The sequence below is a fragment of the Columba livia genome, chromosome 3, assembly GCF_036013475.1.
Source record: "Columba livia isolate bColLiv1 breed racing homer chromosome 3, bColLiv1.pat.W.v2, whole genome shotgun sequence".
Classification (NCBI taxonomy): Eukaryota; Metazoa; Chordata; class Aves; order Columbiformes; family Columbidae; genus Columba; species Columba livia.
The window spans coordinates 48,163,294-48,175,550 of record NC_088604.1 but is presented as its reverse complement, the minus strand read 5'-3'; the positions used below and the strand labels follow the sequence as shown (position 1 = coordinate 48,175,550).

The window sequence follows — 12,257 nt, the reverse complement described above, 5'->3', positions numbered from 1 at the left end:
ATTACAGGGACAAATAACAGCTTCCAGGATCAAACTTGCCAGAGAAGTTCCTAAGAGATTAAATGTGATTTAGTGTCACACTGTAAGCCCCGGTGTGGAGAAGATGGAAAATAATTGCACTGGCAATAAGGAACAAGAAAAATGAAGCATCTGAAATACTGCAGTTCTTCTTACTTCCTGCTAACACAATTCCTTATCCAAGGAAAAGGTTTCCCTAACCAGTCACCTCTACGGTATTTTAATCAAGAGAAAATAGAAATAAAAGCACAAGGTAGTTTTATATTCTTGTGCGTCTCCAGAAAAATCTTTAGTCTACAAATACACGTAGTCACAACTCCACTGGACCGCACAAGAGCGATCATACTGGCTCAGAGCAAAGGTCCATCCAGCTCAGAGTCCCGTCTCTCAGTGATCAAAAGTGGATTCATGAGATTTCAAAACTCTTCAGAGCAATCATATGCAGATATCTCCCACAGATATTCTCATGGCCTCCAAGAACTTGTACCTCAGGCCAGAGGTGATTGGTAAATGTTTAATAACACCTGGTAGATTTGTCTTCCACAAGCCTGTGCAGTCTCTGAGTCCTGTGAACTTTTACCAGCCACTGTGTATTGCAGCAAGAAATCCCACGGCCTAATTACAAGCCATATACAAGAACTGCCTTTTTTGTTTTTCATTCAGACCCAGCTACCTGCTGTTCACCTGGGATGCACCTTACACTAGAAAACACTGTGAGCAGACACACCTTGTTTGTCCCCTGCCTTTGACTGATGGTTTCACAGAGCTGTCCCCCAGCCGAACTACTCGTTCAACCCAACAAACTTTCATCACCCATGTGGCTCCTTTGGAAACCTTTCAGAGTTCTCTGTCCTTTCTCAGGTGGGGATGAGAACTGCGTAGGCTCATCAACACAGATTTATTCTGTGATGTAGTGGTGTTCTTATTTTTGGTTTCCTAAAGGGAATCAATTGTTTGCTTGTTTGTTTGTTTTATGATTGCAGTTGAGCTGAAATTTTGACAGAATGATCTGTTGTAACTCTGAGATTTCATTACTGCATGGTAATGGCCAAGTCAAAGGATGTCATTTTATACACTGGGATATTTTTTTCTTCCCCAAGATGCATCATTGTACTGACACACTGAACTCCAGCTGCTGTTTTATTTTGCGGTCACTCTGTTTTGTAAGGTCCTTCTCCAGCCAGCCCTTACCCTTGGTATCCTGGCTATCATGTTATCACGTACACACTGTATCACCTCAGCTTCGGTCCCTTTTCAATTTCGTCTGTAAGCACCTGAGCAGCCTGGGAGAAAGCTTGAACTCCTGTGTGAAGCCACTGGTGACCTCCCTTATCCATTGCAAAAGTTGCCCATTTACAGACTTCTCTTTCCTTAATCTCAACTAACTATTAACAAATGCGACCGTCTCCTCACATATCCAGTGGCTGCTTAGACTCCTCAAGAGCCTCTGTTGAGGTTATTAAAGCTTTCAGGAAATCCAAATGAACTGTGTCAACCTCTCATCTATGTTGTTAACACCTTCAGAGAACCCTAATATGTTTGTAAGGCATGACTGCAATTTCCAAAAGCAGCATTGATTCTTCCCAAATACATCATATTTGTCCATATCTCCACTTCATTACAGTTTCTGCTAATTAGAACACTATGGATATTGGGTTTATCGGCCTGTGATTAGCCAGATTACCCTTGCAATCCTTTTTTACAAACTGGCAACACATCAAGCCACTTCCAGTCTTTGGGTATCAGGCCAGTGTTAAGCAAGAAGCTACACACCATAGCTAGTAATTTGGCTTCTTTTTAAAAAAAACAGTCCTTGATTTTTTTCAGAATTCTTTAATATTGTCTGGTCTTGGCAACTTGTTCATCTCCATTTCAATCCACTTGCCCCTTAACTTTCCCTGGCAACACTTCCATTTGCAGCAGTTCCTCTGATACTGATCCCATAAAGAAAGGTTTTGGTGTGTGATCTCCTCAAGCTTTTCCACAAGGCGTGAAGAAACAAACAAATCACTTTTTAAGATGTTTGCTATTGACTTATCTTCACCGAACACTCTTGATCACCTACTGTCCCTTCAGACTTTCTGGCAGGTTTTCTGCTCCTGTGTATCTGAAACAAGGTTTATTATTAGTCTTGATGCCTTCGGCAAAGTTGAGCCTCAAAAACCTTGCTGGGCTGTCTTGAATTGTTTTGTATTTATCCTGTCACATTTTACAGTCCTTTCTATTTTCTTCATTTGAATGAAAGTTCAGCTTTTTGAAGGATGCCTTCTTGCTTTAATAAAATGTTTAATCCTGCTGTTTAGCCATGCCAGCATCCTCTTAGCCTTTCTTAAGTCTTTCTTCACATGTGGTGTGCATTTCTTGAGTGCCTCCAGTATGTCCCCAAAGAGTCTCCATGCCATCTGCAAGGATTTAACTCCCCTAGCTAATCCTTCTAGGTTTATTTCAGCAAGTATTCTCATTTTTATCTAGTTTCCCATTTTGATGCTGAGCTCAGCTACAGTGACATTTAATTGGCTTTCACTGTTCCTTCATGGGTGTTTTATGCCAGCACATCATGGCTGCTCTTAGAGAACAGCTCTCTCACTGAAGCATTTTGACCTCGGTCCTGTGTGTTACTCAAAACCAAGTCCAGGAGTTGTTTCTCTTCTGGTAGACTCCCTGACCTTCCTTCCCCTACAAATCTGGTCTTGCGTCATGCCACCACGTGGCACATACAGAGGAGAGGAGAGTTGAAATGTCCTTTATTTTTGCATGTCCTGCCCTTGTTTAGGTTCTGCCAAGGTTATGCTTTTGAGTACAATCAAACCTCTCTGTGACCATTACTGACAGACAACATATGGAACAAAAGCAGGGTGGGGAAAGGAAGGCAGGTACTTTTCAGAAAGACCTGAAAAGTATATCGTATTTGGGTATCTGTGATGGGGTACATAACAACATTTTACAGGAGGGTAAACCTAGGGTGTAAGTCCCAGACCTGCTCATTAGGCACTTTTTGATAGAGGAAAAAATAGAATCGAATGCAGATCCCACAGCAAAACAAAAAGATTAAGTCTACCTTTGTAGCAGCTACCAACCTGCCTGATTTCATAAACTACGAGTCACACCATAAAGGTGATATAATGTTCAGATAATACGACAGTTGTGCTCAGACATGGTATGTCGAGATCCCTCAATGAAGCATGTAAGGACTCTTACCACTTTTAGTTAAACAAAAATTGGCACTTTTAGTGAAAGAAAAATTTCTACACTTACAGGGCACATTTGATGGTCTTGGTGCAGGTACCATGGACAAAATTTAAATTCATCTTTCCTACATTTTCTTCTTTCTTTGTGAACAAAAAAACACCCTCTTTATAAAAAAGGTGCCAGTCCCATCCTTAACAGGCTGTAATTCTTACCATAGCCAGTGCCTGATGGCTGCATCAAACTGTAGAAAGATCACTTCTCTGTGAACAGCTACCAGCTGGGCTACTTTGCGGGATCCAGTGGATTTTGCAGGCTGTCAGATGTTTTCTGTATGTCTTGAAGTTCAGTCCCTGGAGTCCCAAGAACAGTAAGTTTATCAGGTAAGGTATCAGGAAATACATGTAAAAATATCTCAGTCCTGTAAACTCGTTTTCCCTCCAGGAGTTTTGTACTTCAGGACTTTGTCCATTTTTCCTCCTTCCCTTGGAGGGCAGAAGAATGTGTTTACATCCCCCTCAATGTTACACCACCAGGCTTTAGGAAAAGAGATTGCAGCAGGTGGAAAATTATGAGGATGTAGTAAGGTCAGGGAGGAAAAGGCATAGGAATGACAAGTTACAAGCATCTCAAAAGAATGGTTATTTTACCACTGAAAAGTTAATTTTTACAAAATGCTAACAAGGATGATGGTATATCTTACTGATTATCATACTGAAATTAGATTTATCAGACAGAAGCAGAATCAGTTCCTGAGATGGCATTTTACTTTACATACCAAAAACCTAAGCTAATTACTACCTGATAAGGAACGATAGGGACAACATTTCCAACTGTTTTTAGTAAAATACTTTTGGGGCTCAGTTCTGCAAACTAATGATAATTTTTCTGCTGAGGCTCTGAAGTTCTTTTAATTCTCCTTAAGCCTAGCAAAAAACTTCTCCAAGCAGCGGGTCTCTGCAAATTATTACCCTTACAAGAGCACCTGCTCTTACTTGGTGTTCATATGCACTGTGTGCACAGGGCTCAACTGTCTCCCAAGACAGGGCCACCACAGAAGTGATTTAACTTGGGCGCACCTGCTGTAGAAACCAAATGTTCTCCCTGTCAGGCTGCAGGGGCTGCCGTCATTCAAGGAAGTTAAATGGTCTGATTCGGGGGAGAGGGAAATTATTCCTCAACAAAAAGGATCTCTTGGCCAAGAGCAATGGAGTTAAATTGTCTGTACCAAATGTGTTATAGAGACAGCAGAGTGCTGAGGACTCCATCATTGTCTGTATTTTCTGCTTTAACAGGGTGGTAGCTAGGTAAACATTAGCTGCATCTGAAATTGAAATACATTGCACATAATATTCCTCCTACATCTGTTTATGTGGTTTCTCACTGATCACTGAGCTCAGTCTTCTTGATTGTTTCAAAGCTCATTAAACATGCTAATTTACGTGAGCTTTCTCAGTCATGTACAAATGAAGTTACTAATATGTACTTGATGGTACAATAAGTGCACATTGCAGAACAGGCAGTGCTCTTTGTTAGAGAAAATAAACCCACTTCAAAATCAAACAGTCACGAGCACAGTATTAAGACAAAAGCTGTAACAAGTATTTATGATTCACTGAGTTCTTTCTTCCCTTCCAAAATTACATTTCAAGACGATAAATTCAGAACTGATAATAAAAATCTTACTCACATAAAAAGAAAAATACATAAGGGATAATGCAACAAACCTGGAGACAGTAAAAGATCAAGCTAGTCTTTTATATATTTTCCCAGTTCTTGAAGAATTTAATATTTTTACCCAATTGTCATAATCAGTTTTTCATTTGTTTAAAAGACACCCGGACAGAACGGAAGCTCTGCAGGTGAAGTTTCTACTCCTGAGTTGCATTTGAGCAGCACCAAGTGTACTTATGTATAAACACGGGTATTTTCTAGGTGGCATGAAAACAGTCCAGCCATGCAGCACACAGGACATGCCGTGGTTTCAAACTCCAGCTCACTGTACTGCGGGAATAATCCAGTGGCTGAAAAGCCAAATGCCCAGAGCACTTCAGCCCTTGGGACAGGGTTATCTCACGTGACTTCAGTTGCCTAATTATCAGGCATCAGATTTAACTGAGTTCCTGCAATCCTAGGCACCTCCAAAGGTTTCATGCCACTTGCTTTGAACACGTTTTAGCTTGGGACAAGCAGCTCCTCTGAAGGTGTCTCTGCAGCGGTGTCCAGCAGAGGTGTCCAGTGGCAGCAGAGTTCACTGGTGGTTAGATACCAGTAGCTACACACCTCACTGCTCACCACTAAAGGGCAGGCAGATAAATCCCACTCCTGGACCACAGGTCAAAGCTATTAGGGAAACCAGTACTGTTTCTGCACAAATACTTGTTCACGCGGGACAACACACAGCTCAGCTGTTTCACCCTTTTGAAAGAGAATCATGTGACAGATTCACTTTGAGGAACCCAAGCTCACCTTTTTTAATTTTCTGGTAAAGATAAACACACCATGGGCTGACAAGACGGTTTAGCAGACACTTGCTAGAGGCAGAAGAGCAATTTTTGGACCATGTTTTCTATTGTCTGCATCTGTGATGCTGTAGGCATGCACCCAAGAAACAACAGACTTCCTTCAGTAAAATAGAGCAAGAGAAAAGAAAAATAAGACTGGAATTCCATCTTGACTTTATTCTTCAGTTGACACTGATCTCATCTTCATGCTCCTTTTATCCTTTTCTCACCATCAGCATTTCATACTCTTTTGCACATGGAACCATCTACCTTAAGCACACAGTATTTGTTACTTACCAATCCCGTCAGTCCCTCACAGTCTTGAATCAGAGGTTCTGGGTTTAAGGCACAAAAGCAGTTTTGGGAATTCTCTAATTGGTTTGTGGGGAATTTCCTAACTGAGCAAAAGCCACGTCGTGAAATGCAGCAACAATTTCTAGATTTAGGTGGAGAGCTCTGATAGCAGCCTTCAGGTAAGACAAGTGCACAGAAAACCCCATTCAGATCATCGTCCCTAAGCAAATACTCCCAAGTAGCAAATATTTTTGCTTCCCTGGCCATGACCACTCTCGGTCACCAAATTAGACCTCTCTGGGAAAGGGCTGGGGCTCCCAGAGCAATGTCAGGCACTGGATTTTGTTTGGGCTCGGGATACCACTCCTAGCTGTCACTGTCCCATGTGGTGTCGCAGTTTCTGGTTTAGAAACTGCTTCCCCAGTGTCTGTTATGACCGCCTTTTTCATGGTTTATATCTATCCAAGTAGACAGACACAGCCAGACCGCCTTGCCCCTGCACTGCACCTTCTCCAGCTCCCGCCCTGTCACGGCTAGCGCGGGGTTCTCCTCCCTCCTGTCCCCTCTCCTCCTGGGTTCAGCAGAAATAAGTCAGAGGACATAAAGGTCCAAGCCTGTGTACGCAGGGATAGGGACAAGATTTGATAAGGTGGTAGGATGGGGAATACTCTCACAAGTAGGAAAAGGCAACACAGCATGGCTGGGATTTGGTTTAATTACATTTGATCTTTAAAGATCTTTAGGTATTTAACTAAAGGATCCTTCCTTTTATTTTCTGTTGTTTCTACTGCTAAACCAAGAGGACCAAAGCTCTCTCCTTCCTGACAGGCACTCTTTGTCAATGCTCTTCATCACTGGCACATAAAAGCTGCAGCCAGATTAAAACCCCTCATGTTTATTTCCGTGTCTCCAGTAACAAGCAAAATTTTAATGCACATGTGCATTAAATGTGCATGGCCTACCGCCCAGAACAAAATCTCTTTTAGTGTTAGCAAGTACCTTCTCTGCAAGCTTTTTGAACACGATCAGCACTTCAGTGGGGTAAGGGTTGAACCACACGTTAAGGAAGGTGAGTCCATTTGGAGACAGCAAAGAGCGTGATCGAGGATGGAAGGATCTGAATTATAGCAAAACAGTGAGAGGTGTTCAGAGGCTTTTTTATTATTATTATTATTTTGAGGCTTCTTCCTGCCTGTCACTTCCCAGAAAGACATTTTTTAAAAGTTTCATGAAACTGCTACTTGAACAGCGGATTCACCTCTAAGATTTGGAGCAAGTCTATTTTGGACATAACATGATTTAGCTTTGATGTATAGAATATGAGGTAAAGGTTTGACCTTCAACACCTGCTGAATTTGAGAGAAAATGGAAAGAAACGTTCTTAAAACATCTGATTTATAAAGCAGGGGCATGAATTGCTGTGCTGAGGCCATTCAGGGTCTTTTGCCCTGGGAACATGCTTTTTGTGGCTAGAACAGGAGACAGGCAGGGCAAAGCAGCAGACAGGCATTAAAAATCTGTATTGTTATTTTTAAATATGATATGCAATTACTAGTAGGCAGCCTGTGCTTTTTTTGCCACGAGATATGAAAATGCAACATTTACTACAAAAATAATGTATTTTCCTGGTTTTACATACAATGTGCCATTTCTTATCTTCACATATATGAAGTACAATGTGCAGCTAATACATTCTGAAATAAAATATGTAGATTCAGCTTGGAAGTTAAGTTCAGCTCTTTTTGAAGTCAGTTTTGCATGGTTTTTAACCTTTTTTTTTTGCCTTTTGTCATTTTTTTTCTTTTTTTTTAAAAAGGCAATGCTGAATGCAAAAAATAGACCTTTGGTTTGGGTGGGATGGAGTAATGAAAGGTTAAATACTCTGTGTTGTAAGCATGGAAATTATATTTGGGCAGGGTTTGTTTAACCAGCTGTGCCCTACTGACTTTTGCACAGGAATGATAAGCACAAATTGTACCTCAGGAAATCAGAGAAGTGACGCTTTTCAGGGTGAGATTAGTATTTGCACTCTCCATTCCCCCTGCTGTACGTCACAGCCCATAAGTGATACCAGCAGGGAGAGAGCAAACAGGGTGACCAGGGTTTCCTCCAAAGGCAGAAGTGCACACACTATCCAGATGTGCTTCGTCTTCACAGATTTCAGCAATCAGGCCCTGTGGTCAGCCTGTCACAGATGCTGAACTTCCCCACCTCACCACAGGACGTTCAGAGTGGCTCCTCCGTAGTTGTGTTTGCACAGGAGTCCCAACACAATGTCACCCTGCTGTGATGTGGGACCAGACTTCTTCAGCGAGAAAATAAGGAAAGTCCATTGCATCCAGATAAGCACAGGTGCTGCCCACCCCAGCAACACATGAACCATTCACAGCACCACCTCCCAAGGCACAGCTGAAACACAGCCTAATCCCAAATAAAACCTTAAACCCCCCAAGCATCCCAGAGATGCTATGTCATGCTCACAGAGTGACTAGTAAATTTAAAACATGGTACGGCTAAAAGCTATGACTTTGTTTCTTGTGCCAAATCTGGGAATAAAGAAGAAGGCTGGGGGAAGGGAAGAACAGGGCGGCACCACTGCACAGAAACCACAGCCATACATTTTCTTCTTTCTTCCTGCTTCTAACACTTACTTCTAAGATGGCAGTTGCTGGGGGGATTTTTTGCTGTCTTCTGTGAGATAACATTTCTGCTGCACCCAAGTGCTTCTGCCTTTTTCTAAGGGCTACTGCCAAGGCTCAGGTGAGCCAGCAAGGGTGGGCTCACGTATGCAGAGCCTTCCCTTCATCCTGCTGCAGCTGGACTCTATATAATATAAAGACAGCAAAATCAGGAAAGACAGGGCTTCGTCCGACCAAATGTGGATGTTGACAATATCAGCACATCCCTTGAGCTGCTGGAGAGAGAAAGGGGCACTTCCAGGACATACCTCATCCCAAAGCAGGAGTCTGAAATGGGTCATCCCTTTGAAGCACCTATTGATTATCGAGGCATCCTAGTCAGATACAGGCATCTAAACATTTTCCATTGACCTTAATGAATTACGGGCTTATGAAAATACATGTATATATTTGCAGAAAGCTTTTGATTATAGCTATTCCCATTCTCATTTCTTCTGCACCTCCTCGAGAGTCTCTTCTCTACTTCTTTATTCCATGTTATTTTTTCTATTTTTCCCCCTCTTCACTCCATGCCTTTTTTCCTCCCTATATTTCCCTCGCTGTACCCAGCCACCTTCCCCCTGCACCATCCACCACATACACTGTTTCTTCCACCCAGCTGCAGGTCCTTCTCAGAGGGAGGGAGGGAGGGACAGCGAAGGGAGGACCTGTTCACTCCCCAAGTGCCTGGCAGCCACAAATACAGGCAACGAGATTAGTTCAGAAGATAAGAAAGCAATTGAATTAACGCCCTCCTATAAGCCTCTAAATACGGGCAAGATGGAAGCTGAATTTCTGCTTTCGTCATAACTACGTGACAGTTGCCATCTACAAGATGCTTCTCAGCTTCAGTTAAGCAACAAAAAATGAAATATTAACTGGTAATAACTGATAAAGCAGGGACAAAAAAAGGGCAGGGGGACTGAAAGGGCAGGAGCCATTTTTAATGAAAGCCTTTTCCCCAGTTCCCTTTCTGGCCTGAACACCCGTTTTGTTGCCGGCAGGGCAGGGACAGGTCGATGTGGGTGCGAAGGGTGAGCTGCTGTGGTCCCCAGGCTCGCTGCTCCCCAGACACCTTCACGTCTGCCTCCCTCCATCAGGAGAGGATTTGGTCCTGCCTTCCTTTGCATATCCAACCCAGAAAAGCAGCAAGGTATAGCAAGCAATGTGAAACTGAGTGTGACTGGAACACGAGCTGCTGGAGAAAAGGCAACATCAGAGAATCCAGGGCTATTTCACAAACAAAAGGGCATACATATGCTTATTCTCTAGGATGTTTCATGGTTTCATTTTGAAGTGTAAAAGGACAACGTGTATCAGCTTGTAAGTGAATATGCTTATATTAATATTTTTGAAGAAGTATAACAGTGTAACCCTCTAAAGTATTAGAGAGTATTGAAATATTTTCTTGCTGTTGAAAAGTCACAGGTCCAAGAGGCCCAAGCCAATATCTGATTATGGTGCACAATGCTGGGACTCGCTGATCTGGATGATGAATATACCAACAGGGTCAATGCTCTGCAAGACTTTCTCTGCCACAAGATGTGTACTCCTGAAACACACCATGGCTTTATTCTTTGTTCAACGTCCCCGTGACACCCAGAGTAGCAGGCAGTGCATGGCACGAACTGCAGAAGTACAGGTTCTGCAGCTGAACTCAGCTTCTCTGTGCAAATAAAGTCCTTGCTAATAAACTAGGGTGGCAACCAGATCAGCTGCCATGGCAAGTAACCACTCCTGGTCCTAACTCCCAAACAAGTTCAGGGCAGAAGATAGGCACTGTGTGACTCATGAACCCCTAGACTGAAAGAACCAGGGGTAGAGGGTACCTTGAGCTTGATACATGAATCTACTAAAATATTTTGCTCCAGGATTACTATTATCTCTTCTGTCACTGTATCCAGAGAAGGCTTCTGATAAAGCTATGTTTTGTGAATGGCCTGTGTACAAGTTTTTATGATAATATGCAAAATATTATAGAGCTTAAAAGCTTCTCAGGGCACCTGAGACAGCAGTACAAAATACAGTGCCTTAGACAACACCCAATCAAAATAGGTAGATAAAGGAAGAAAAGTGGCTTGAACGATGAGCCTGTGATGGGGTCACTTAGCAGCAGCTACCAGCCAGATGAGAGCCAGCTCAAGACTGGTGTAGCTCCACAAGCCTGCAGCTGGCATGCAGTTAAATAACAGGGAAGGGGTGACAATCACCTTCTCTAGTATCTTTTTCAACCCTGTTTTACAGTGTGTTGGGCTTGTAGCCACACTCTCAACCTTTGTTATTGAAACTAAAGCTTTTGCCTGAACCTTAGATGAATGGTTTCTCTCTGTTTTTGTTGCTAAGTCTCTCTGTTGCTGGGGAATAAGATGATCAAGAGCAAAACCAGTGTGCTGGCTGACTGCTTTCACATCTCACACCATCTGCCTGCTGGTGCTAGCATGGGGAACCCAGAGACTTACAGAGAGTCAGGAGAAGGGCTCGCCTTGCTAGCCACAAGTTTTGAGGAAGGAGACCCTTGCGACATGCCCAAAAGATGTCCCTCTGAAAGGAGCAGATGATACAGGGTCACACCGTAGCTTGTTGTGTGCTCTTCCTCTCCTTTCCTAACTTCCAACAAGTCATATGCCTGCGACTTACTAACAAGTTTCGTATAAACCTAAATAAATGAAATTTAAGGGGAAAAACAACCCTCACTACCTATGCTTAATCATTAACACAAAGGATTTACATCCTGAAAACCAGATTATCCTTTTTTTTTTTTCCTCCTTACATGCAGCATTAGGATTAGAAGCAAATATATTTCTGAAGTTTTCCTTATGTGTAGGCCAGCTTTTGCAGGAGACTCTGACTGTGCACATTCTCCATCCATCAAAATTGCTTGAAGACTGGCAGAACACACTGCTCAGGGCACTTGCAAACTATCATTCCCCTTACAAACATATATTTATATTTACTTAGTAATATGCACTGACTGAGGACTCTGGCTGCCAGGAACATGCTTGCAAAGATAATACAAACCTGGGATCAGCTGCAAGGTTTTTCTTTGAGTTTTGCTCCTCTTTTTTTCCTTGAGATAGTCCTATTATGAAGCACTTGTCTCCAATGACAGGGAAATCATCTAAGAGGCTTCTGAGGCTATCGTAGTACCCAGTGAGTTGACCTCTCAGGGCGTGCTGGGACACAGGCCGATTCAGCCTAAAAGGTATAATTAAAATATGTAGTGTTGTGCAGGGCATTCTCTGTCCAGATAAGCTCTACTTTTATTGAGCCTTTTCTCTTTCTGTATGGGCATTTTTGGCATCTTCTACGGGAAAATTTACAAGCTATAATTCTTCAGGGCTGTGACAACCAGAGAGATAAAAATTGTGGCATTTAAGAACCAAAGTAAATTTTAGATTTAATGCTTTTGATCACACAGATGTCTACAATGCTTTAGAAATATCTGCAAGTTAACACAGTAACATTACAATAAGGAACATTACACTACAATAAGGAAGCAGAAGCAGGAAGGAGCCAAGTGAGACGCCGAGTTAACTGCGGGACTGGGAATTAGACAGTGTGACCCCAAGTCAAATTT

At 42.5% G+C, this 12,257-nt stretch overlaps 1 protein-coding gene across 6 annotated transcripts in view; it reads right to left on the bottom strand.

Moving 5' to 3' along the window:
* The window catches only part of CCDC162 (coiled-coil domain containing 162), a 93,405-nt gene that overhangs the window by 29,315 nt on the left and 51,833 nt on the right, over positions 1 to 12,257 (bottom strand). For 4 of the 6 annotated variants that reach the window (XR_010471873.1, XM_065059682.1, XM_065059686.1 and 1 more), the window contains 2 exons: positions 5,674 to 11,875; positions 3,420 to 3,557 (listed from right to left, as the gene is read on the bottom strand). The gene's annotated coding sequence lies outside the window, so the exon portion shown is untranslated. The remainder of the gene's footprint in view (positions 1 to 3,419; positions 3,558 to 5,673; positions 11,876 to 12,257) is intronic. The other 2 variants (XR_010471871.1, XR_010471872.1) reach the window with 1 other exon arrangement.